A 26,462-nucleotide genomic window follows, 5' to 3' on the forward strand; every position below is an offset into this window, starting at 1 on the left:
ACTAGCTCAGCTTTGCATGCTTTTTTCCAACCATATTTATGCTTTTCTTTTAGAAATTCAAAACATTTCACGTTCTTTAAGCCACTCTATTACTTTTTTCTCCATTTCTTGTGGTTTTAGCTATTTTCGCTAATTTTACTTGTACCTTTAATTGATTCCCTTTTGAACCAAGAGTGACAGATAATTTTGAATAGCGCTGTGGTGTGTAACTATAATAAAAATACGTTTATTGTTCATTCATGTTTCATGTTGCGAAAGCTCGGTGGAGCCACTACAGAGGGACTGAAGAGCCACATGTGGCTCCGGAGCCGAGGTTGCACAGCGCTGGGAATGATCTACCGATTACGGGTGTGTATGTGTGTTTGTGTGTGTGTTTGTGTGTGTGAAGTCTATGAGTGAAGAATGGGAGTAATTTATTATCCACCTCCATGTAAATCTCCTCTCTGACGCCATAGTTGTTTGTGCTGAATTGATGGACGAATAAATAAAATCAGAATATTTCAGGGTTTTCTTTGAAGTCAAAGCACATAACGTGAGAACACAATATAAATGTAAATGGTTGACACATACAGTGTGTGATGTCTGTCCTCTTTTATGTCACGCACGTTATTTTCAAGGCCGTCCTGTCCCGACTGTCACGTCTTTATTTTTAGCTTTTTTTTTTTATTTACTCAGCACAGGTTGACATGAAATAGTGAGAAAAAGCTAAGATATACAAAAAAAAAAAAATCTACTTATTGATGCCTCAATCCCATTTACCCTCTGTGGCTTTGCGGGCCTGTGGTTGTGTCTGTTGTTTTACTGTCACACTGACACATGAATAGAAAGGGGCCATTGTTCATGTTATTGGTAACACCTGTGCTTTTCCTGCCTTGGCAGGTGGAACAGTTTGCTACCATTGTGCTGACATCCAGGCACATTTGCAGGTAATATATTGAGTGCTGAAGACTGGCGGTTACTCAGGCATACCTGGACTGTGGGATTTATAACATTTCCCTGATAATTCGTGTGATTTATTTGCAGAAGTAACAATTTCGGTATTTGTTCCTCTTTGTAGCACTCACCTAAATATTTGTGAATTTAAAATTTAAACCCTAAGGGAAACTTTAAAGTCAGAGTGAGATACTCAAATATCCAGCAAAAGTCATCAATTTCATGATTTTCAAATCCAATTTATTCTTAAAAGAAATCCATGCACTAGTACACAGTGCTATTGTCCCACAATACACGTTACTTCCAAAAAAGTTTACAAAATGGGTTATTTATAAAAAATTACACTAAAAATAACTTAATGATTATATAATCACAATTCTTTCAATTTTTATCAAATACTTTATATGGTTTTGAGGGTCAACTAGGCCTCACCGGAAGGTCCATACCAGCCTGCATTCCATTTCATAGTGTAATAAAGTGTAGTGCAAAGAAAAAACAATACTTCTATAAACATTAGCACTGGGAGAGCACGGACATCGGTATGGACAGACGGTGGAGGTGAGAGATCAGTGATGTAGCAGTGAAAGCTCGCTGCCTTGCAGCCACTGAAGAGATCTTAGTATTGTATTTTGCGGATGAACTGAATATATGAATGCTGAGGGCTGCAGAAGTCTGAGAAACAACTATCTTTTTGATATACCCTCATCCTGAAGAGAAACGCTGGCAGAGGCATTTTCACATGTTTGAGCTAATTCGCCCAAACGAGCACCAACCATTTGTTGCTTTCTTGGATGCAGTGAAATAGGAACTTCAAAGAGAAAACACGCTTTTTGGACATTTCACACCTGAAGGCACGCTTACAGAGAGTGTTGTTATTAAGTTGCAGATACTTTCCTTTACAAATGTGAACTTGTTCTGGTTTTTGTTAAATAAATCGACTGAAATGCAGACCTTTTTTTGATTAAAAAAAACATTATTTATAGGTTATCATTTCCTTTCTTCACTACTTTGACTCCTCTGATTCCTCTGATGAAGAAACCTTGAGAAGACATACGTTCTCGACTCGACATAATTGAGGATCTTGTCAACAACACTCACTTCATCACGAAACGTATTCTTGATTCACAAACGACTTTCTTCAACTGTCAGCAGATTTCAAACGAGCCTCTTCACGTCCGGTCGAGAATGTGAACTGAATTGGCAGTTGAGGCCGTTCTCGTCCGAAAGTGAAGCACCCTCCTGACTGACACGGAGAGCACTCCTGATGGCAGGGCTCCACGTTCGGTGGCTACTTTGTCAGCCTCCATCACGCAGTACGACATTATCATCGGCGTGCGTATTTAAACTGTGTTGTCAGTCTGTTGGAGAGGGTGGATCTGCTCGCGCATGATGGAGAATAAGTGCCCTGTCAAGGTGGAAATGTGATTGATGGCAGATCCATCAAGCCATAGGCTGCTACTCATCCATGTATGATGTCTTTATCGTGTCACCAAATGAATTTACATATTGATGTCTGTGCCGCATGGCACAGAAATGTATAAGGGTCTGTAAAAAATGCTGCTCGGAGCTCCGTTTTCAACGATTTTCCTTCACCAGTGAGGTATAAGCTGTGTCTAAAGCCACCGTGGAAAACGTGCAATAAGCCCTTGCATAAACTCCACAGGGGTTTTGCACTATTGTTCAGTTGGTGGTCAGTGCAGCGGTAAACACAGGGATAATAATCCAGGGCCAATGTAAGGGGAGCCGCTCGTATGCCAGACTAAAATGTCAGACTGCATCCCTGAGAATCAGCAGGGCTTAAAGCCCAGTGAATAATCCAGCCTTGGGTGTAATCAGTGTGAAAGAACAAGCCTCAACTCGCCACTGAGCTTGACAGAAAAGGCTGTTAAAAATACCCACTTCAGTTGTATGACATTGGAAATGAGAAGGGGGGGAAAAAAAATAACATGCAAGGCCCCTCATTCCTCCGCTTTTTACAAAGCGTCCTCAAAGAGACAAACTAAGCACAAACTCAAGACAACCACAACAAACTTCCACATATCCATGCATGTGCTTTACAGTTCTGCAGGAGAGGAGACGCACAGAGGAGCGGAACTGAAAAATTCACTTTGTAACCACAGCTGCGCTCCTGTACGTTTGGATTGTATTTGTAGAGGCGACGCAGCTATTTCTGCTTGTTCTGTTAGCATAATGATGAAGATATGAATCACTCTTACACAAATGCAACAGCCACAGGGGAACAGTGCTATGCTAGGCACTGAGAACCAGAGGCTGATTAGCTAGTAGTTTTAAAAAGTAGCACCATTGCCTCACTGGGTACTGTGAGCACAACGTGACTGGTAGCATTTATCACGGCTTTTTGAAAATGATGTCTCTTTAAACGGAAATGGTAGAAACATCTAAAAGGCTGTAGTTAGCATGTGAGGCCACGAGTTGGTTATTTTGGTCATGTGTGTTTAATCATTAAAATTAGTAAATGGACATTGGTATAGGCAGACGGCCAAGTTGGATTGCTGTTACGGGCGACTCTAAACTATAAAACTATCATGTCACCATTGTTGTTATTGTCCATCTTCCCACGGATGTGCAGAAGAACTATTTACTACAGCCATGCAGCACATTCCACAGAAGCAGCGTTTCACAAAAGTTGTGTTTTACACCATTTCCACGGTGACGGAGTTCTAAAAGTCTTGCTGTTTTCACTTGAAAACGTATAAATGAGGCATGAGAATTCAGTAATTGGAGCTACTATAATAGTAACTTGTCTGGAGTAACAGGGATAAAGTGGATAATTGCATTGTACCAAATCAGACTGAAACAGCAGATCAGAGTTTTACTTCACCCAGTTGCCTTCAAAGTTAAATTTGACCTTATAAAGCGGGCAGAGGACAACTTCTCGAGCTGGACTCTGCTCCTGATTCTCTGATTAGCTCCCCCACACAATCCTCGTTTTGTTAGCATAACTTTCAAAACTGAATGGAAGGAGCAGAGGTCAGGTTTGTATTATGTAAAGGAGTTTGCTAAGCTTACAACAACCGCACCTCTCACCTTTTCTGTGTGTAACTGCATGTTTTTGCATCTGCTGCCCAGACTCCAATCCTGTTTTTGAATGAGCTACCTATTTCCCAGGCCTTGCAAGCATACCTCTGCAAACAATATCACTGAATAAATATATATGGAAGTATAAAGCCTCTTTCAAAAAGATAATGGAAAAAGTAGGAGGCTTTTTTGTCATGCAATCATGAAGAATCTCAAGGCTTTAGAGTCGTATGAAAAGGCATTTCTTTGGGAATGTATGATTAAATAGGATTTCTGAAAGCGTCTAACTCTCTGGTTGAACTGAAGAACATTATGTGAGTAACATAAATCATAATAAACTTACATTTCCATTGAAGCTGAATTTTCTCTTCACAATGGACCTGAAGAGTCGGGAGCGATTGTCATCCTCAAAAGGCATGGATCCACTCAGCACGATGTGTGTGATTACCCCATGTCTACAGCACAGGAATAAGACCTCTGCAGCAGGATTTCAGGGCTCATGTACTCAGGAGTTCCTCCAGTGGTCCTCAGAGGTCGGACCTGTCTTCGTACGTCAGAACATGAGGCCAAGCCGAAGTCGGTCTCCAACAACCTGGAGTCGGGACCTGGGTGGTAATACAGAAGATTCTCCGGCTTCAGGTCGCAGTGGGTGATGCCCGGGTCATGGAGGTATCCGAGCCCGGCCAGCACCATACGGAGCGCGTGGGTGGCATCCCGTTCCGTGAAGTGTCCCTTGCTGACGCTCCCCGCCAGTTGCCTGCTCCAGCGCCACCTAAACACGGCGAGGGAACTGCCACAGCACCGCCGGCGCTCCCGGCCCTCCGGGGCCTCCAGCTCCATCATTTTTATGGCGAACGGCCGGCGAGTCACCATATGCCCCACGCGCACGACACGACTGAAGCCCCCACGACCAATCAGAGCCTGGATGTCGTATCTGACAGGGCAGAGGAGGGATGATGACTCATTACAGCATCATATCATGACACAGTGTTGTAAAACGCTCAACGCCGCTCACTGCAGCCACAGATATGATGTATGGGGACATATCTGTTGCTGAACACCATACAGCATGCAAAGTCGATCAAACAAATTCATGTGACGATGATTTATGTCGCCAGTGAGTGACGCCTTGCTTTAAGTGAGATGTGACTTATCGGAAGTGGATGGAGCAATGCACTCGTCCTCAAAAAGACATCAGTTCCCTCCTTTTTAATTGTCTGTTTTATCTGACGAGTACAAGAGGGCAATGTTCAGGTATGACAAGGCGAAGGCCTCTCAAAAGAATGTCTGCTGTACTGCACGGAGGTGTTTGAGCACAGCACTTCTCCAATAAAGTGTGCATTCACTTCATCATGTGGAGACACATGCTGAGTCCAAATTAACTGAATTAACTGAATTCTGAAGATGCTATTTTTCACATAATAAGTTTGATTACAGCTGGGCTTAAAATCATGACACTTTACATTTTAATTGCAAGATGGCTTCTTTATTGCTGATAACTTCCTTACTTTTCACAGTCATGGTTTGAATTCATCATCATTATAGTCATGGCGTTACTTTTAACTGAAACATTCAGTTGTAAAACAGCTTTTTATGACTGAAGGTAGTTTAGTTTGAACCTTAAAACATATTCACAATTTCTTATCGAACTTAGAACAGAACCATTTCGCCAACTAATTTCTAACCAATCAAAAACTAGCATATGACAAGAATGTGTGTGAGTGTGTTTACATGTACGCATGTCAGTAAATAAAGCTAATGAATGTGAGTATGTACATCTGAATTTCGGAGTATTCCAAACTCAGCTTGCCATGAACCGGGTTAGCTAACCGCTAAAACCTTTGTGTCAACCTCGAGCATTAAACTGACAGACGGCTTAACTTTACCAGCAAAACAATAAACACTATCATGAAGACAGAGAAAAACAAAATATGTATTTATTTTTTTAATTGGTTTTGTTTCTTTAAAGGTTATCAGATGATTTGGGAATTGTTTTCGATTAAACAAACTGGTCGAGCTACAGCAGACAGAAGGACTCTGTTCTTACCTTGCAGTGGCTCAAGCTTGTCTCGACACCAGGCCGCTGTGTCCCGTCGTCCTGCTCGGTTTGCGAGTTGCTTCAGACTTTTGACATCAGGTGAACTGATGAAACTGCAGATTCACTGGCTTTTCCTCTTGCCTCTCTGGCCCGGGGTTGTCGTCACGTGCTTTATGAAAAGCCACGCAGGGCTTCCCATTGCCACATCTGGATCCTGAACACAGCCTCCGGATCAGGATCAGGCCCGACTAACCGGGCCTGATCCTGTCGGTAGCGTTCGGATGCGCATTCAAGCGGCTGCTGCTGGAGGTGTGTGAACACCAGCGGCGAAAACTCCACCCACCACGGGGTTGGCAGGTGTGTGAACTGCTCTTTCACGCTCGCTCGCGATGAAAGTGTCGCATAAACGGAGGCTGTTTTGAAGCTATTCTCATCCCCTCACAGAGCAGACCACCACCGTGATAACAGGCAATGTGGAAGCTGGAGAAGACGCCACTCACAGAACACGATGAAAACACAACAAAAAGAACTGAAGATGCAGCTTAGCATACTGGAGAATTACTGGACTTGTTTTTACTCCACTTCCCTCATTTAGCAGGTAAAGTTATAGAATAGTTGGATTTTTAAACAAATACTTCAATAATTTAGTGTAGCATTATTCAAAGGGAGTTTCATAAGCAGGAATGAAGGAGAGATGTTTTCAATGGCCGAGGGTTGGGGAGTAAAAATGAAGGGTATTAAGAGCAAACAGAGTGTAAAAATATTACAAAAAACATCATTAATACAAAGAGATTTACAACTTCATTATAGCTATATGCTTTAATAAAAAAAGTGTTTTATATTTAATGATGTAATGCAGACAAAATAAAATGCAAGACCTTATTAAAAGTTTTAGGCCATTTGTTGCAGAGACTTACTCCCGCTAACAAAGTGAAATCCTTTATGTGGAAGTCAAGGTTGTCTCTGCTCTGATTATTTCCACCTATTTGTCATTAGTTACCTTCTCGCTAGATGGTTACTGATGTGTGGATTTGGTTGATTTGTTTGACATACAGCATGTAAAGGGATCAGGGTGATGTACAGGTTTGCAATCATCAATAATATCATCCGATTCAGGCTCTTTTTACACGACAACTCTTGAAGTGAAAACTCATTTTGGAATTTTCATTTTAGAAAGGTTTCGCCTTTGGTCGGCAGTGTTTTGAAAAGTGAGTCATTGCTGGTATTTTCCTCGTGCATGTGCAGAGGAACTATTCACTACAGCCATGGTGCGCATGTGAAGCAGCATTTAGAAAAGTTGTGTTTTCCCCCGTTTCCATGGAGATGGAGGTGAAGCATTTTCTGAAAGTTGACTTTGCAGTGACTCTGAACTCCGCTGTCGTGTAAACGGACACCCAAAGTACAAGGAAAGCCAAAGCTTTTCCAAAAAGAAGAAGGACATATTATATCGACAAATCAACCTTGGTTTTTTTTCTCTCTCTCTCTTTGTGAACAACAACAAAAAGAAACTTTTCTTTAAAAATCATTTCATGAACACAGTGTTTCCTGCATCGGCTTGTGCTTTACCGGGGACATTTCTTCATAAAAGACAGTGTGAAGTGTCAAGTGGCGCCACTGTGTGGTAGACACGGACACATACCGATGGGAAGTGGTGTTTGTGTCAAGACCGCCGGACCCTCCAACAAGACAAGACAAAGACTTCAAGCGGCTGAGGGCGGGTTTCAAGGCCGATCTCGCTTCCTTGAAGTCTGGGTTCTACGACACAAGTAGGAAGAAATCTGATATGCTGTTTACATGAACTCTGATCTGATCTCGAACAGGAATACACCACTTCCTCTAACTCAATTGTAATCTAAATCCAATAAGGTCAATCTAATCAGTGAAGTGTTCACATGACGCAGATTTAATTGCGTCTGTGTTTCATTAAATTACTTTGGGGCCATGTATCTGCAGCTAGTGTTTGTGTGTGTTTTCTTTTTTTTTTGTTTTGTGTTCCCGTTCTTTGGATTTCGGGCCTGTGGATTCTGTTACTTTTGACACTTCCTGAACCGACGCTCCTCGTCTCATCGGCTTTGCGCTCGGTTAATAGCACCTGTAAACCGTGTGCGGTGTGAGAGCGAGCTGAGAGGTAATGGCGTGAGTTTCACTCCTAATCCGCGAGAGGTGACAGCTCTGCTTTACTGAGACTTAAACTCCGTTTTTCAGGCTTCTGCTTGAAAATGATACACCCAAAACGAACGGAGTATATCTCTGAAACTCCATTTGAATAATTTTGGAGCCCAAATACAAGGCACACTTCTGAGACTTATCTGTTTACATGATTAGTGTGGTGTTTTATTCAGTTTGCGGCTGAGCTTTATATCTGCCTCCCAATTGTGCAGCCCTTGTTTTTTAAAGAGTTCTGATGTATTTTTTTTGTCAAGTGTGTCAGAGAAGTATGTTCAGTCACTTTGCATCCCTTGATAAGGCAGAACTATTAAATGAGAAGGATACGTAGACTGGAGGTACCTTCCTCCATTCCCAGGAGAAAACCTCACCTCGGTTCTAAGTGACGGAGCCGAGAAGAAAACGTGTGAAGAGAAGCACACGAGGCTGACACATCCAGAGGATTTGGCACTGGTGTGCGTCAGGCGATAGAAACACTGGATTCCCATAATGCAACACAATGACTGAGTTTGGAGAGCTCCCCTCAGACTCGTGACAGACACAACCAAACAGGTGCAATGCAAAAAGCAAACCTTGAACTCCACTTAGAAAATTGTAAGTTTTTTTTTTTTTTTTAATGATTGGAAAGTGAAATGCAGTTAGTGGTGCCACATCTTTTATGTCCCCCACGTTTCTAACTTGTGCTTTTGTGTTTCATTGTGTCCGTGGTGAAAGCCGGAGGTATGTTCTTTGTGTTGCTGGCATTGTTCAGCACAGTGTGTCACACAGTGTCCAAGTCAAGCTGCTGAATATCGCCGCTGAGCCACTTTTTCTATTTTCTGCATTATGTTGTGCTGCTGTCATCAAGTGTTCATAATCTTCAGAAAATGGAAGGGGGGGGGGGGGGAGTAACATACAGCCTCTTTCTCCTGCTTGCTGCCTGCCTCTGCCCAGCACACTGTTTGAAAGACCGAAACCTTTGCAGAAACCGAAGATGCTACAAAAACATGCATGTATTTATTAATTCCAGGCAGCCGAGCCGAAAAAGACATCAACACATGTATGATGCACTTTTTCCAAAGCACAAGCGAGCTGTACGCCAGGTTTAGAATATTCTATTCCATTTGAGGTACACGGAAATAACCTTTCTGTGTTTGATGAGACTGTGCTTGTGAATGAAACACCTGGCAGGTTTGCGTGTTTAGGCAGATCCGGGGGAACAGTCTTCCAAAGCGAGGTGCAGCGTATTTATAGGAACACCCCCATAATACCTGTGGAGCCTCCTTATGATATTGTAGCAATTTGTGTGACACAGTTTTCAGGCAATATTGTTTTATTCAAGAGCTTGTTGGCTGTGATCCGCATGTCAAAACTTTAGTTGTTTTCACTAACTTATCTGTTTGTATTCCAATCACCATCCTGTAAACTGAGCATAATAAGTAAGTAAATTTGTGTTTGGCAGCAGATTAATTTGATGAGATCTCGAACAGACATGAGCCACACAGTCACAACACATCGATGGAGTCCTGGCAGTCCTTTCTGCAATGCACACTCAACTAACATGGGTTTCTGGGACTAAGAGAAGGTATCAGCTGATCCTTCAAGAGCTGAATTAGGTTCATGTGGGGATTGATGGTGCAGCGGCTCTCTCAAATTGCCTCTACCGGTGTTTGTACAAAAAAAAAAAGAGTCACAGGTCATCAACATGAAAACCATGGGGCGATTTCCCAGCTCTGCTCTAAATCATGACCTAATTGACCTATTGTGGTTATATTTGACATGTGCAAACCAATTTCAGCAACCTTACAGTAGGCAAGGCCTCGGGCATCCCATAAGATCTCTGGCACGTCGCTAAGGGAACCCTCACACCCCAGGTCGGAAAGCCATTGTTCTGCGAAACCATTTCCATCTTACAGATAGAGCTGAGCTCCAGCCTGTGGGGAAATGGGATTGCCAATGGTGGCAGATAATCATCTCCACATCTGTTTGCATTTAGATTGCCTCGAGTGAAGGCACCTGACCGTCAGCACCTCGGAATACCTGAAGCTGACGAGTCACTACTAACTGTAGAAGAAGTTGTTTGGCCCATTCAGAAAAAAGTTGACAACTAACATAATAGTCAGTTTTGGTGTTTGTCCCACAAATGCATATTCCTTACTAATCTGGCACCACCTCAAATGGAAATAGATAGTTTTTCCCCCCAAGTGTACCACAGAGCCTGTCATTACAAAATATGATAGGCTGGGCCTGATCTACTGAAGGATGTGTATAATCGGACATAAACTAGATATTGCTTGTGCAAACTTGTCAATCTTTTCGAAATCACATCCTACAGTCATGCAAAAAAAAAAAAAAAACACACACTGAGGGTATTCCATGTCTGTTTTATGGAGTTAATGCAATTTGTATCATGCAGTGTGCTTGATATGTCTGATAATGTTTGGACTGCTTTAAGATTGCCTCTATGTTTGAAATGTGGCCCTAGCGCTTAGAGATGCTGCTGTAGAGGGATTTAATCTCCTGGCCCCCCGCGACTTGTATTTGCAGACTTTCTTGTATTTTCTGGGTTGTAACTTTAATTTTGACTTAGTGACTGATCTGTAAAGTTACCTTTCTAATATCCCGCATATGTTTGAAAACTCCCTTCACCAATATGACCAATTCTGTGGTTTCATAGTTAATTTAGTTAAGTTTGAGTTTGCTTGTGGGAGTTCAACACATCTTTCAAGTTTTTCAATGTCAATCATTCTTAGACTCCATTTACCCAACAATGTTTTCAAGTGAAAACAGAAAACTATCGCGTCACACAAAATACTGTCTCATATATGTGCTTTTTCATTATAAAAAGCACAAACTGGTGGCCCTACATGCTTACCTACATTGTTTCCAGCATTATTTGCCATCTGTCAACGGACATCATTGTCACAACATTTCTGAGTAAATGCAAAACTTTTCCAGAATGAAATGTTGTGCATATAGGGTCTTACTGAAAGTCAAATGTGCAATCTATTTGCAAGAACATCCAGAATCTTTTGGAATCAAGCCCTGTGTGGAGGTGACAATTGAAATTTGTCAAATGAAAGTCGTGAGGACGGAGAAATGTTTATCTATATGAAGATGTCAAAGTTGTTATTACACTTCGCTGCGTCTTTTCAAGGTATAAATTGTGTTGTCACTCGACAGAGAAACAGGCTGCATCATCACTTGCTTGTCTGCAGCAGTTTCTTTTTTTTTTTTATTTTTTTGTGGAGGAGCCAAAGGGGATTCTGGGCCTATCAGTCTGTTCTGCTGTCACACGCTGTCTATCCCGTCTCAAAGGACTGTACACACACACACACACACACACGCGCAGAAAAATAGTGCCAACGAACCCCCTTCCTCCCGCCGCCGCCGCCCAGACGCACACAGACACCCCGCCTCCCGTGCACAGACACACACTGAGCCAACAGAGGATAGACATCACATCAGCACTGAGGTGGTAAATCGCCCTTCAGAAGCGTTCCTCGGGGGAGTCAGCAGTTCAGCGTTTATCGAACCACTATCTGATTACTAAAAGGCTGTCCTTGGTTATAAATGAACCTGCAACATGTGTGTGGTATTGGTTACGCCGGGGCCTTGGGAGCAGAAGCCATTACGGGCCGCCGCGAATCGGTTTAGGCCGGACGAGCGGTCGGAGCGCAGCTGCCGCTTGCCAGTCAGTTCATTACCGTTGTTATTGTAAGTCGGAGGATGGGACGCCCATTGTGTGCGAGGAGTGGACGGGGGCTCGAGCGAAACCAAGAGTCGGGGATAGAAGTGGCTCAGAAGCACGGGCGAGTGAAAGGCTGCTAAAGAGAGAGAAAAAAGAAGAAGAAGAAAAAAAAAAACAAGGTTTGGGGAAAAAAGATAAAAATTTCAATGAGCTCTTGAACTTTTGGAAAATGTGAGCTTTAGGTAGGCGAGACAGCATGGAGCCTATTTCTGGTGTGCACTTAACATGAATACTTGCAAGGATGATGGGAAACAGCGTGTTTAAAAAAGCCGTACCTCCCAGAGGTTGTATAATTCAAGCTTCTTACCTTGCGTGCACTAATATTCAGAATACACCCCTGGAGTGCTTCTCTCTTTCGGAACTCACAGATATTCTGCACAGTAATGTTTCCAACATGTATGGCCTCTACGCAGGAAGGCGGGTCTCTGAGGGGAACGAATCTCTCGGTCTGGTGTCGAAGAACAGCTAAACTGGCCTGCTCAGAGCGCCGACCTCGGCGCCGTCCAGCAGCTTCGGGATAAATTGAAACCCTGAGTGAGAGTCAGACCTTGTGACCCGGCATCAGGAGCCGGCCTCACTGATGCTCTTGTGTTTGAACGGGCTCCAGCTCCCGCGGTCCGGTTTCAGCAGCGTGTCGGCTGTTGGAATAACATGCCGAAGAGTATAGTCTTGACGTGTTCGTCGTGCCATTAGATGACCGCGGATCGTCTCACAGGTGAAAGAACACTGCTTAACTTTTACTTTAACTAACTCCCGCATTGGGACTTTAACCAAAAACGTAGATGTCTTCATGATGTGAGTGAACGATGTAGATAAAATATGGCCACACACTCTCTTCCTGAACTCTTCTCCTTGACATAATACTTCCCGAGTTGTGTAACCCTAAGTGTGTAAACCTTTCTCTAAGCCTAATCTAAACTGAGTTGTAACCTTTTCCCCTCAAAACCCTTTCATACAGTCCATGAGATCCCATAATGGGATCTCCGCGAAGTGGCCTATGCTCACAGTCTTAGTGAGAAACACAATACTTCAACAGAACATTGTTTTCAGAGTCGACTTTTGCTGATTCATACAGAGATTTTAGTAAAATAAACAGACTTGTTCTTCGCATTTTAAATTTTTTTTCTTAATACAAGTGTTGCTACTTCTTTATTGAATTTGAGGAATTCAAATGTGCTGAATGTTTACTCTGCAAAGAACAAATCATTAACAAGGCAGAGCCAGGGAAAGGTTCCCAAGGAACTCCACCGGAAAGGGTTGTTGAAGAATAATTTAGTGTGAGAAACGTAATAATAACAATCAAATTATGGGCCTGAATTTAAATCAATGTGGGTTTGTGGAAACTGTCCAATTCTTCACGAGAGACTCAAACCCTTCTATTTGAGTCATGAAGGTATATTATTTTATTAAATGATGCACAGATTTCCACGACTGACCGAAGTTAAAGTTGATTCTTAAACCTTGCGCTACCTTCCTCCGATGTATTAAAGTATGCAGATAATACTCTTCTTAAACTTTTGACTTTCCCTTTAAAAAAAAAAAGAAATGGCACAAACCCAGGTTCATGTTCTTACTTTCCTGTGCACAACAGACAATTTTTTCCCCTTTTATTGTGTCCTTTGGAACAAAGTGCTGCTGTTGTTGGATCAATCTTAGAGATTTGTTCTTCCATCCAAGCCTCGTGACCTTTTTCATCCACACTGAGCCCACATGCAGCATTATCCGGCTGATTAATTAAAGTCATCCGCCATTTATAAACGGAGCAGCGGCTTGTAATTGTTGTTTTGCAGACACACGGCGAGCGGAGGATCTGGACACAGAAAGTATGTTTGCTTATTACAAGCTGTAGAGAAGGGGAGAAATCGATGCCCGGGGAGAATGCTCACTTTTTTTTTTTTTTTTTTTCTTTTTATGTCAGGACATTTAAACCAGGGTCTGCTTTAATGCAACGCCGAGGAATGAGCCCCGGATGCATGCGGCTACGCGGCAATAAAGCAGAGCTGCTGAGCACAATGGTAGCGAAACAAAACTAATTACAGTGACAAGTGAGGCGGGCGCCAGGTCTGTCAACGGAGGGGGAGGATGCTACATCTCCCAAAGGCAGGACCCTTAGGGACGGCTGACGGATACTCTAATTTTCTCGTCTGTGAAGAGCTCGGAGGTGGCCGGGGGACGCCAGACAAATTGTCTGTGACGTCTTGATTGAAGAAATCACCGATGTTGTGCGAACTGGCAAAATTGGATTCAGTTGAGAGATACAGTCGCCGGCGCGCCGGCGTCTGGCCTCGGACTCATGTGTAATTAATGAACAGCGCCGCTAATTACTCTTTCCCGGGATAAATAAAACAAGTGAGCGCAGGGTCAGGTGGTCTAATAACTCCGGCGCTGAGGAAGAGGAGCGGCTGTGCAGCGTCTTGTGGAGAAATACAGTCGTCTCTGCAGAAGTGCTTCATTCACCCCGTAAATTAAAGATGTGAGAATTATTAATTAAAGAGGTAACGGCGTCTGAAGCCATCATCTCCAAGAGGAGAAAAACTTTCAGAAGGTTAGAAACTTTTCTGTGAGGGAAATATTCTCTTGACATTTTCGATGTACTTCTTTTTTTCTTTTTTTTTTTTTTAATCCAAATGCACAACGTGACCCTCGGAGGATATTTTACCTGCAAATGTTGTTCAGTGAAAAGCTGATGTTCTGCTCCCATGATTCAAAGTCCACAATTTTCAAGCATCAGAGCTGACCTTTAGAATCACCTGCTGGCAGGGACATTGTTGTGCCCTGTGTGTGTGTTTCATATGCTGTGGAAAACAAGATTAATGTTTGGACGACATTGTTTTCGTGATATTATTGGGAAAGTTATTGGTTAAAAGAAGCAGTCAGTGTTGAGACGTCTCTAAATTCAGGTCCTCTGAACTGAACACATCCTGGAGGTGATGGTTGAGATACATCACTCACCTAGACTAATAGCATTAGTAGTTATCAGTTTTAGCTAGTGTAGTGCTTTGGGGGTCTGTTTACACAACAGAAACGTGGAACTTTTTGAAAAAACATGACTTTTTTGTTATGTGTTTAAGTAGGAAAACGCAGCTTTTGTGAAACGCTGCTACTGTGCATGCGCACCATGCGACAGTAAATAGTTCTTTGCCACATGCGCCAATATGCTAACGACATTATCTTCAGCATTTCTGCAAAAACAGACACCGCTTTCAAATTGTTGCCGTGTACATCTAAAACTTTTCTGATAAACAATGCATTTCACTTGAAACATTGTGTAAACAGGGCCTGAACTGAGTACGACTGTAAAGTGGATCATTTACTCAGGAGTGATTTCTGTAACGGGCCTGATGACTTAGTCCAGTTCTATAAGTTACAAAAATTGTTGTGACTGCTCAGCACTACGAAATGCGAGGTATTTGATGCTGTGATGGAGACACTTGTTGAATCCTGTGTTGTCTGAGTGATGGAAGACACAACGGCTGACTGGAGAACGCCTTGTTCGGCGGGAGATTTAAAACCAGAGGGGTAAATTTAAAGACACCAGTTCAGTCAAGAAGTCCAGAGAATTGGGGGAACCTCCATGCAAAGACACAGAGAACATGCAAACTCCAAATAGAGGGGAAGGTGTGAATCACCAGGCCATTCAGTATCCCCCCTCCTCCCAACCCCTCCCCGACAGCATCGCAAGGTAACAACTCTTGGTCTACTGTCAAGCTTTTACCTATTTAAAGTGTTTTTTCTTAAAAATTAAAAGAAGAATTTTCTTCTCTTGAATGATCAGCCGCTGATCTGCTGACTGGTCTGATGCTACTGGAAGAATCGTACTTACACAGCTTCAAATTTGCACACGTGTCAAATATGTTAATAAATATACCACTTCGAGGTGAAGGTGAATGCTGTGGGCTTATATTTATAGTACTGTGAGTACATATTGTACGTATCACCGTGACTATTCAGTGCTTTTTTTGCCGACGTGTGCAAATCTGCAAATAGCTGGTCGAGTAGTTTTCATTTAACGCACGAAACGGAAATGTTTTTAAAGCATGCACGTGCAATCCTCTCAGTGGTGACAGAAAAAAGGAGCACAAGGGTTAAAAAGGAGATTATTTGTACTTTATGTTCCCACTTAGGAAGCATAGAGAGAGCAGTACTGACATGATGGTGTAGGAATATGGGCAAGTAAAAAAAAAAACCTCCACACAGATTCTACCATCAGGCATTAAATATGTGATACTTTTCGAGAGAGAATTGGGCATTAAAAAAAATTACAGATCATGAAAAAGTTCACATATATAGTGATATATTATATATCTTCCTAAAAAAAAAAAAAACCACAGAGAGATACTTTCAGGAAATAAATGCTTACGTATAAATGAGTCATTTTAAGACCTCCGATTACAGGCGGCTACGCTGCTGGGGATAGACGGATCCTCACTTTCTGAAATATTGACTGAGAAATTTGCGGGAGCAACGCTTCTCTCAAACAGATATATTGCACTTTTTTTTTTTCTTTTTTTTTATGGGAGAAGTCTTCAATTATTTAGTCACCCGGTGGCAGAGACTTCAGAGTCTGAAGTGATGGAAATCTAATATCTGTATCACATCCATCAAGCCTTGAGGGAAGTTATTCAAACAGAAGATTTGCTTGGAAGAGATGAGCACACACACTCCTCTCACCAAGAACACCAGAATTTAATTTGAAAATGGGCAGCAGGATTACTCCCATTATCCTGCTCCCAGACACTCATTTTTAAATGACAGACAGAAATACGTAAGTGGCTGTAATTATATCGCACGTGCAGAAAAGGCGTTTTTCCCCACTACTTTTTCCTGATTGTACCAGTGGTTTTTTTCAGCCAGTGTTACTGGACGCTGCAGAGGAGTTTAATCAACTGAGTATTAATCTTCATATTAAAACCTTTGAACGACCGCAGATGGCGTTTGAAATATTCCTTCCTGCGATTACTGGATTCATGGTAAAATCCTAACGGGAGAAAAAAAAAGAAAATTCAGACATGGCTGAAAAATTAACTGGAAAATAAAACTGATTCCTAAAGTGCTCATATAAAATTAGATTTTACATCAGGGCTGTTAAACTGCTGGGAGTTACTGAAAGCACAACTTTTTGACTCAGTCTTTACGGAGAGTTAATTTCAAGGTGGAACTTTTTTGAAAAACGCTCGGACTCCATGGAGAAAGGGGAAAAAGCTCCGAATCCATCTCTGTGAAATGGGGAAAACACAACTTTTCTGAAACGCTGCTATTACACATGAGCACCAGTGTAAAGTTGTCTGAATCATGTGTGTTTGTTTCATGACAAAAATGACTGAGAGCTCCGACTGGAGGAGTAGTAGCAGTTCTCACCTGAACAGCTGGCAGCATCTACTGCCGGAGTTTCATGGATCTTTTTTAGATAGGAGTAACTTCTCATCTGAAGTCGTCGCCGTACAGACAGGGCTGTTTGAATGAGTGAAGCAAAAGATTCAATCGTTCAATGAAATGATTCTCTTTTAACAGACAAGCAAATCAATTTTTTTTCAAGATCAACATGTACCGTGAAGCTGCAGCGAACATTAAAATGAAAGGTTAAAGTCGTCAGCAGTAACACTGTAACAATCTGCAAACAGCGGAAGTCCAGATATTTGCTTTAATCGACTGTAGAACACACACATTCGGTGGGTAATTTTGCATTGATCCACATTCACTGGACACTAATAGCTTCTAATCTCTTGTTTTTTATTTTCTCCATTAATTGATCTGATTGTTTTGAACATCCTGACTCCCAGCAGAGTTTGCATGATAGCACTACTCCAGGTTTAGCTATGGTATTGCAGCAGCTGTTGTAGTTAACAGTCTGTTCACGTGATTCAGGAGATATTCTAAGAGAAACAAAAGTGTGATTTATGTTACACGGACCTCAATTCTTCACTTTTAATTCCAGTCACCTTTCAGACTGTTCTCTCTTCCGGCACTCGCTGTAGAAACATGAGCACGAATAAAGCAGAATAGGGAGGAGCGCTTTGCAACATATGACAAGTTATATTCTAATAATAGATCCCAAAAAGGATATGGTCGTGAAGTTTTAAAGCTTTTGTACGAACCTTGAACTGCATTTGCACCGGTAGTGAAGTGAAATTGGTCTGGTTACTCAGCGGTCAGCACGAGTAAAGCAGCTGCTCTTTGTGCTTCTTACGGTCATTACCAGCACAGCGATTGATTGATTGATTAAATTGCTATGCCAAACACTGAGATCGGTGCTGTTGCTTGAATTCTTGACTCACTTGCCAAAAAAGCATCTTTAATTCACCTCATCGATGCATTTAACATAGAAATATTCTTAAACCAGCAAAACCTGTATATATACAACTAGCGCAGTTTCTCAAAAACATGCTTGATGCTGTTATGAACATATAATTATGGTATTTTTTTGTATGAATAATACATATCATAGTGGGACAGTGGTGCTTAATAGGATGTCACCAGAAAATCCAGACAGAAACGTATATGATCTAAGAGTGCTTCAGAGCAGAAATGATAAAATACGTAGGATTTCTGGGAGTAAATAGGGCTTTTCAACAGGTTTCATCATGTGTGAATTGCACATTGAGTGTTTCAGGTGTTGGGATTTTCTTAGAAGACAGACTGAATGAACGCACTGTGAAATTTTCCTGCCTATTTGTGTGTAAATTGCGGAACTCGGGGGTTTCAGACATGCAGCTTGACTCTGGAAAGTGTGAGGGTTGCAAAAAAAACCTAGCCGTGTTCCTTCAGTCATAATTTCTGTGTTTGATTTATTCGCCGGGTGTCGCCGCGCTTTAGTCAGCGGTGTAAAACTGTTTGCAGAATTTTTTTTTTTTTTTTTTTGCTGGCAAAGTAATATTTGCATCAAAGCCAAAGGGTGCAGGTGAATTTGTGAAAAACAAGCTGAAGTTGTTAGAAAGCTGGAGAAAGAACAGAGAAGAAACGACAGAGTTTTTGCTTGAATTAGTTTGAAAAGAGACAGTGGATGGATTTTTTTTTTAATAAGGCACAAAGTGAAAGTCTTCTTCATTATTTGCATAGTGTCCTGTTATATTTTAAGATTTTTGTTGTATATAAAGTAAGATCTTTTTTTTTAGATTTCTATTATTATTAATCTTATTACAATTAACATTCTTATTCTTATGCTTTATTTGCACCTTTCATCACTTTTTGCACCCCCCTGTGTGTCCTACGAGCTTCTGTAACTGTAAATTTCTCCACGGTGAGATTAATAAAGTCAATTCTCATCTATTTCTCAGAAATTCTTGTTGAGGATATCATCTTATTTGGACATGTAACTGTATTTTGCTGAAGGAAGACCAGCTCAAAATGCTATCATTTAGTGAAAGTGTGTGTCATTCAGGCCCCGTCTCATCATCGCTTTTGCGTTTTTGCTTTTTAAAAGTTTTGAAAACGACGCTCATTTACATGGAAATGGCAGAAGTGATGAAAACATTGTTTTAAGCAAAGTTTTCAGTGGCTCTGATTCTCAAAACACAACAAGTTTCTAGTTTTCTCTTAAAATCTGTGAGCCAATTAATTTTTCAGGCTGTGGATTTTGATATCTGACACTGACTGCTGTTGGTGCTCAGGCTGCTTTCACAGCCTCTGCCTTTAGTCTTACATGCCTCAGTTTCGAAGACGACGGCGTTTGGGGTGTGAATCCGCCGGCTTCGCTCTGGTGTGAAGCGGCCACACCGAGACTCTGCTGTGGTGCGAGCGCGCCGTCAAGGCGGCAAATCTGGAGAACGCCAACTGTCCTGCGTATTCCGCGGGCGTCGGAGCGGCGTCCAGAAGGATTGAACGTCAAAAGCAACAGTTCCACCGAAACCATCGGCGGGGACCAGGTGGGGCTACAGGCCGTCTCCACACATTCGAGAACACGACCGCCTGATTCCGCCTGTTTTTCTTGCGCCCTGTTTAGCAAAATGCATGAATATGAATGGCTTTTATATTCTATTCCTGGCTAAATACATTAATGAGGATAGATAGGGGTTTGCTGCTTCGAACATTTCAGCAAATTGCAGCGGAGAGAGTGGTGTTTTTAAATTCCAGGGCCGTGTTTAAAGATAATTGCAGACTTTGACCTGCCAGATGTAATAGGTAATTGTGCACACATGTTTTCATCTGTGCCGGCTGATTGCACAGGATGATCGTAAGTGATGGTTCAGGTGTGTTTACTGTCTTTTTCACATGCGGCGGATCCAAACTTAACACGGTTATCGAGGTCGGGGGAAAAAATAACAGCTTTTTTTAATGCTGGTGGCGCGGCTCTCGGGGTGGTGAAATTTGTTTTGTCTGCTGTGTGGATGGCCCACCACCTCCAGGCTGAACCCTTCTACACCAGCTGAATAGACTGCCATGTGATTCAGACAAGGGTGGCATTTGGTAAACACTCATGAAGCCCAGCGGATGAATACTAACGACTCTGGTGAGGCCCCGTTTCTTTCACTGGAGCCACTATGAACCTTTTAGGCATCGATTGCCATGAAATTTGGCACAAACATTCAGATCCCTTTCAATTCGGGTGATTCGTTATATTTTCTGTGCCTTCATTCAATCAAATGGTAATTCTCCTCCAAATCAGTTGTGTAGATAAAATTCTGTGCATCGCTTTTGCCTTACAGGTTTTTTTAGAGCATAAAAATAATGACCGATGAGTAACAGAGATAATGACTGCCACAATAAAATGTGAATTTTTCTGAAAAAGCTTGCAGCTCGTGACGTGCCTGAAGCTGAAATACCTTTTTCGGCTGCTTTGTTGCTTCATTGTTTCCATGCATGAATGCATAAGAATCAACCACAACACATCTTCAAGGGCATAACAGAGCAGATTAAAGGTGAATCCACCATTTTGATTCAGAGTCAGCAGCTGAGACGCCTTTGGAAGTGGAGCGCCGCCTGTGTGCTCCGTCCACAGCCGACGTCCGAGCGTTTACCTGAAGCGTGCTCGAGCCCTAATCTGTGATAATGGGACTCGGACTCTTGCTGCATTGCTGTCAAAGCCATAAGCGCGGTAACGGACGCCCTCTCAGGTGCCGTAACGCGCCGCACCAGGAGCCGTTATCTCCCCCTCTGTCTTATCGCCTCCCGGCAGCTCTACCGTGGAATATATGCCTCCGGGGTGGAAAAAAAAATGGACCCGTGCAGTCAGGCGACTTATTATCATGTGGAATCATGGCCGCCCACTCGGTGAGCGCGAGCCGTCAATAAGGTGTCCGGGGGGGGGGGGGGGGGGGGGGGGGGGGGGGGGGGGCGAATATCATCTGTCTTTATGGAGTGGCGTCTCACGCGAGCGGCGTGGTTTTTGGATTCAGTGTGCTCGACTCCGAAGCGGCGCGGTTCGCACGTCGTGTTGGAGTTCATCACGTTATGCAAATCGGGTGATGAAATCAGTGCGACGATCGTAATAACCAATGCGGGGTGTATTTTTAGCTCGGACGAGAGGTGGGCAAAGACGTCTTGCATGTATTTGACATCTTGCTGCTCGAACACGTCGGCGAGGTGAATGTGTCATCAGGAAGCTCTGAAGAGAAAAGCCCCATGACAAGCTTCTCCTTCCAATCAGCTGTAGGCCCCGTTTACACCTCAACCTCTCCAATGAAAAATTTTAATCTTTTGGAGCAATTTGGATTTCTGTTTAACAAGACAACGGATATTGAATGAGTAAGGAAAAAGCCCCAAATAAGGGTGATTAATTACACACTGCAACATTAAGAACTACCACTTTTCTCATTAATAACACCTTCTCAGTCTCTTTAGGAAACTGTTTTTAAACTGAGGAAGACACAATGTTACCAGTTGGGAAATTCACACTATCAAGTTGGGAACACTCACATGTTAATGAAATAAAAACAATGTGTGTGGGTTTTTTTTTTTTTCTCTCGTCCCATGGAGTCAAAGTGTTTTCAAAAAGTTGCATTTTCAGTGTCTCTGAGCCGCGTTGTTGTGTGAACAGGCACTCGAATCACTGCAAAAGTTTTCCGTTTGCACTTGAAACCACCGTCCAGTATAAGCAGGACCACAAATTCACAAATCCAGTCATGTTGAGGGATTAAGATTTCTCAGAACTTTACAGAATTTGCGACTTTTCCAGTAATGTCAGATTCCTGATGGACTTTCAGTCAAAGAAAAGACTAAAATCCACCGTCTGGGTCTTCCAGATGATAACTAACATGATGCTTGGATGGGATTTTCCTCTGAATACTGTCGTTCATCTTAGAGAACAAAAGTTTTGTGATTTGCACATGAAAAGTTGCCTGTTCGATTCCCTCTGAGGCCTTATTTGTAGAACATCGCCGATCTGTGCCAATCGGCTCCTGATCAGTCAAATCGGCCCCATTAAGACATCAGCGACCCTCCGTCCTCTCTGCGATGCTGATTCACTCCTTCACACACACACAGCTGTCACATCCTTCCGCGCTCATCCCGAACAAGACAGATCCAGCAGTCAGAAATAACAATTTCATCTGCTCCCCCCGTAATTGCGGCTCATCGATTGATAATTGTTTTGACTGACATGCGGCGTGACACTAATTGGGAGCTTCTGGAGTTATCAGTGGAATTAACATTTGTCTTTGTGCCCGTCGCTCCTTCAGACTTTGATCAGTGCGATGTGCGGCGAGTTGATTGATGGACAGATGAATGAAGCGTGCCAATTTGGGCGTGCGAAGACAGAATTACTCATGTGCAGGCAGCGCATGCCAGTGAGATCGCTTCCTCAGGCGCTAGAGTCGCTTTTGGGCGATTTTGTGAGGAAAATATATTGGACCAGATTATAGATTCTACCAACAAGTCATCGTATCCAATACTGTTTATGTCAATCAAATACATTCCAATGAAGCAGTGTACGGTAATTAAGACATTTGATTATTGAATATTGATGATAAGATTGCATAAGTTTTACTTCTTCCTCCCCCTTTTCAGACATGTTGAACTAGATATATGTGTTAAAGGTGAGTAATTCATACACGTATTTTTAGGTAGGTGTGTGTATACGAGATCTAAATTATTTTGTGTATGTGCATTTTGATCAAATAACGATTTATCCATTTATGTAGATTATATAGATTACTTAGAAAGTGTGTGTGTGAAAAATAGTGAAAAATATATTATAAATTGATCATTTTTCAAAAACAAAAACCTAAATCAATAAATTTGCTGCACAAAAATGCCACATCAGTCTTTACTTTTGGACAATGGACACTTGAAAACCGTCAGAGATCTTTCAATAGCATTAGACGCCCTTACCGTCAAACAAAGTTGGTCAAGTTTGAATATCTGACAAGTTATGGTTTGATAAAGTGCTTTTTTTTTTTCCTCTTCAGGAAATGAAAAGTTTTAAAGAAACAATTAAAAGTCTGAGAAGTTCATTATTTCCCCCTCAAATATGATGGAAGCTGGAACTCCTCGCTTGTTGATATGAATGATGAATGTGGCTGTAATAATCTCTCTGACATGCACAAGACGCAGCCAATAAGTAGCTCATTTTCTTGGCCCACGCGCTTTAAGTTTTGCCCAGACTCTGAGAATGCATTCAAGTTAGCAAGCCTCATTATCTCAGAATATAAAGATGAGTCAGGCCATGAAATCTGAATGCTAATTGGGCCTATACTTTAATGAAAATGCTTTTCTTTTTTAATGACGACAGGAAACTTTACTGTTCTCTATTGATGTTGCTGATTTGTCACAGCAGCATGGTAATTGGTTGCTTATAAAAGAAACCAAACAACTGTTTATTGCTTTACTGGTGTTGCATTTCTTTCTTTTTTTTTTTTTTTTTTAGCTTTTTTGTTTGTTTTTAGAGGGCAATTAAGTTAAACAAGAAAAAAAAAAAAGATCCAGACATATTGTCTGGATCCATTAATTTGTTTTGTGTATATGTACATTAATAAAATACAGATTTATTTCCATATTTACACACACACACACGCACAAATCAAATAATAGTACATTTTTCTTTATAGATTCGTATTTACTGTCTGTCACCAACATTCAATGTTCATATTTGGGGAAAAAAGAAAATTTCTGACAAACCTTGCAAGAATCTTGTGTCTAAATACCAGAAATTGCAAGACAAGGAAGCAATGAAGCATCGATTTATTCAATATATTCCTATATTTAACAGTAATGTCCAAATCCATCAACAAAAACTCTTTAAAATACTCTTATTGATGAGATTCGACTTAGAAAATCAGTTCTTACCCAAGACACGAATGTTATTCTTTGTCTGGGCTTCGTCATCCGTGAGCACATGTACATGCAGTAAAAAAACAAAGACTGGGTTACTCTGCTGTAACCCCGGGCACAACCTGGAATGGCTCGTTTGATCTATGATTTCATGAGTCAAAGGCCGAACATTAACCTTTCACAGTGACAGGACCGAGGGCAGAGTCGTGACACAGACTGAGGATCGTCTGCGGCGGCGTATGACTCCTGGTTAAAGACAAAAAAAAACAATGCTGGGGGAGCCAGAGGAGTCCATTCCCACTGGAAAATATCAAAAAATCAAGGCTGCAGGAAGATGCTCTATTATCTGTGCTTCTGGAAATAAGCTTATCTAAATATGAAGTAATAGAAAAAGCATCTGAGATAAAATTAAAAAATGTATCTGGCAGTTAAAGCAACCGTGAGATTCGTGAACTCCTGCAGAGTTTTAGGAGGAGATCTTGTTTTGTTATGAGGAATAAGTTATGTCAGGATTAGATTGATGGAACATTGTTTTAATTTAGTTCAGTAAAACAATGATAGTAAAGTATAAGGAGAACAGCTTATGATAATTTTACTATCATGTGTTACATCTAACTATCTGACCAGCTTTGATCTCTCAATTTGCTCATCAAATATTTATTGGAAGACGCAGCAAATGACTAAGCTCTGGCTTTACAGGTAGTAAAAGAATAAAAACGGAATTTTAATTTAAATTTATCAGGAGGATTTTCTTTATCAGATAAAAAGTGTATTGTTCTTCAAAAAAAAAATAAAAATAAACAAATAAAATTATCCCATTTCCTCAAAGACGTCATATTTCTGAAGCAGTGAACCAAACAGAAAAAAATGTTTTGCTTCATGAAGACAGACTTCAGTATGAAGTGAAACCTTAAGACTTGGGTGTTTTTGTGGAGTCTGCCATTGTTTTCCTTTGTGATGGAATACAGTCAGCCTGAAATCTATCAGGGAAAAAAAAAAAAACCCATATAAATTAATTTCTGTCTGAGATGAAATCAAATGAATTCTGCAGGAATGACAATGCAGACTCAGAAAACACTGGAAGATGGAGTGCTGGAAGTAATTTTCAGATGAATTGATATTCCGGGCTGTGAAGGTCATAAACCGTCTGGATTAAATGCACGACGCATTGTGTTTGTTGATTGATTTTTTGGGGGGCTGTGGCAATTCTTCTTTTTGTGAGCTCCTGACACGGTGTGCATTAACGGCACACACAGAGCTGAGGGAAATCGGAGATTGAACGCCGCTGAGGAGCGGAAATCGTTTTCAGATGTAGTGGGGAGAGTGTGTGGGACGCACCTGAGGCGCGCATTTTAAGGACGGGCCCATTACAGTACGAACAGACCTGTGTGTTAACAAACCATGGAGTTTTCTCTCCTCTTTTCATCAGTTGTGACATGAGTCACTTAACAGCTTCAGGAAGTTCTACGTGCGACCCGACATAATGTCAGTGTCATGATCATGAAATGGGTTACAATAACTGAAGAAAGCTGATGTCTCTTTGTCTTTGTCAACCTGTAATCCAGTAATTTGACCAATTTGTGTGTATGTTTGTCTATGTATTTGTATGTGTGGGTGTATATATATATGTGTGTATATGTATATACACATGTGATATGGGTGTGTGTACATGGGTATGTATAAGTATGTATATAATATTTTTTTTTTTGTTTGCTCTCTACTGATGCTGTTGCAACACTGGAATTTCCCAGTTTGGGATTATTAAAGTAACTCTCTAGTCTTCTATTTTTCCACTGTCACTGAAGAAATGTCTGCCCTGCTATTCGAAGACACTGTACAGTTTTAAAGCATAGAAATACTGTCATTTACAAAGGATTGTGGGAAATTTTAGTAGAGAATCTCAACTGATGATGACTACATTTAAAGGTGCTGTAGGCAGGATTTTGCTAGTCAATGCTAATTTTTCTGTTTTTTCTTTGGATTAAATGTTAGAGTATCCATTGATAATCCTTTAGGAGTGTAGTATAATTGCACTACTGTGAGGGCGCAGCGTTTCCATCTGTCTCTGTTCTGAGCTGAAAAGGAATCTCGACAGCTCCAGGTATCTTTGACCAATCAGAAGAGCCCATGAGACTTTAACCATGATTGGTCCAGGGGGGTTCGTCACACGTTCTTGTGGGAGGGGCTTAACTTGCGTAAGGGCGTGATGTCAGAGAAAACAGGACAGGATTGGCTGTGCTGGGTTTCAAATCGCCATCTTAGATGGGTCAAATCGCAATAGCAAGATGGCGGAGATGCAGAATCCTGCCTACAGCACCTTTAACAGCTTTTGTTCAGTTTTTTTCCTATAGT

The sequence above is a fragment of the Salarias fasciatus genome, chromosome 9 (assembly GCF_902148845.1).
Source record: "Salarias fasciatus chromosome 9, fSalaFa1.1, whole genome shotgun sequence".
Lineage (NCBI taxonomy): Eukaryota > Metazoa > Chordata > Actinopteri > Blenniiformes > Blenniidae > Salarias > Salarias fasciatus.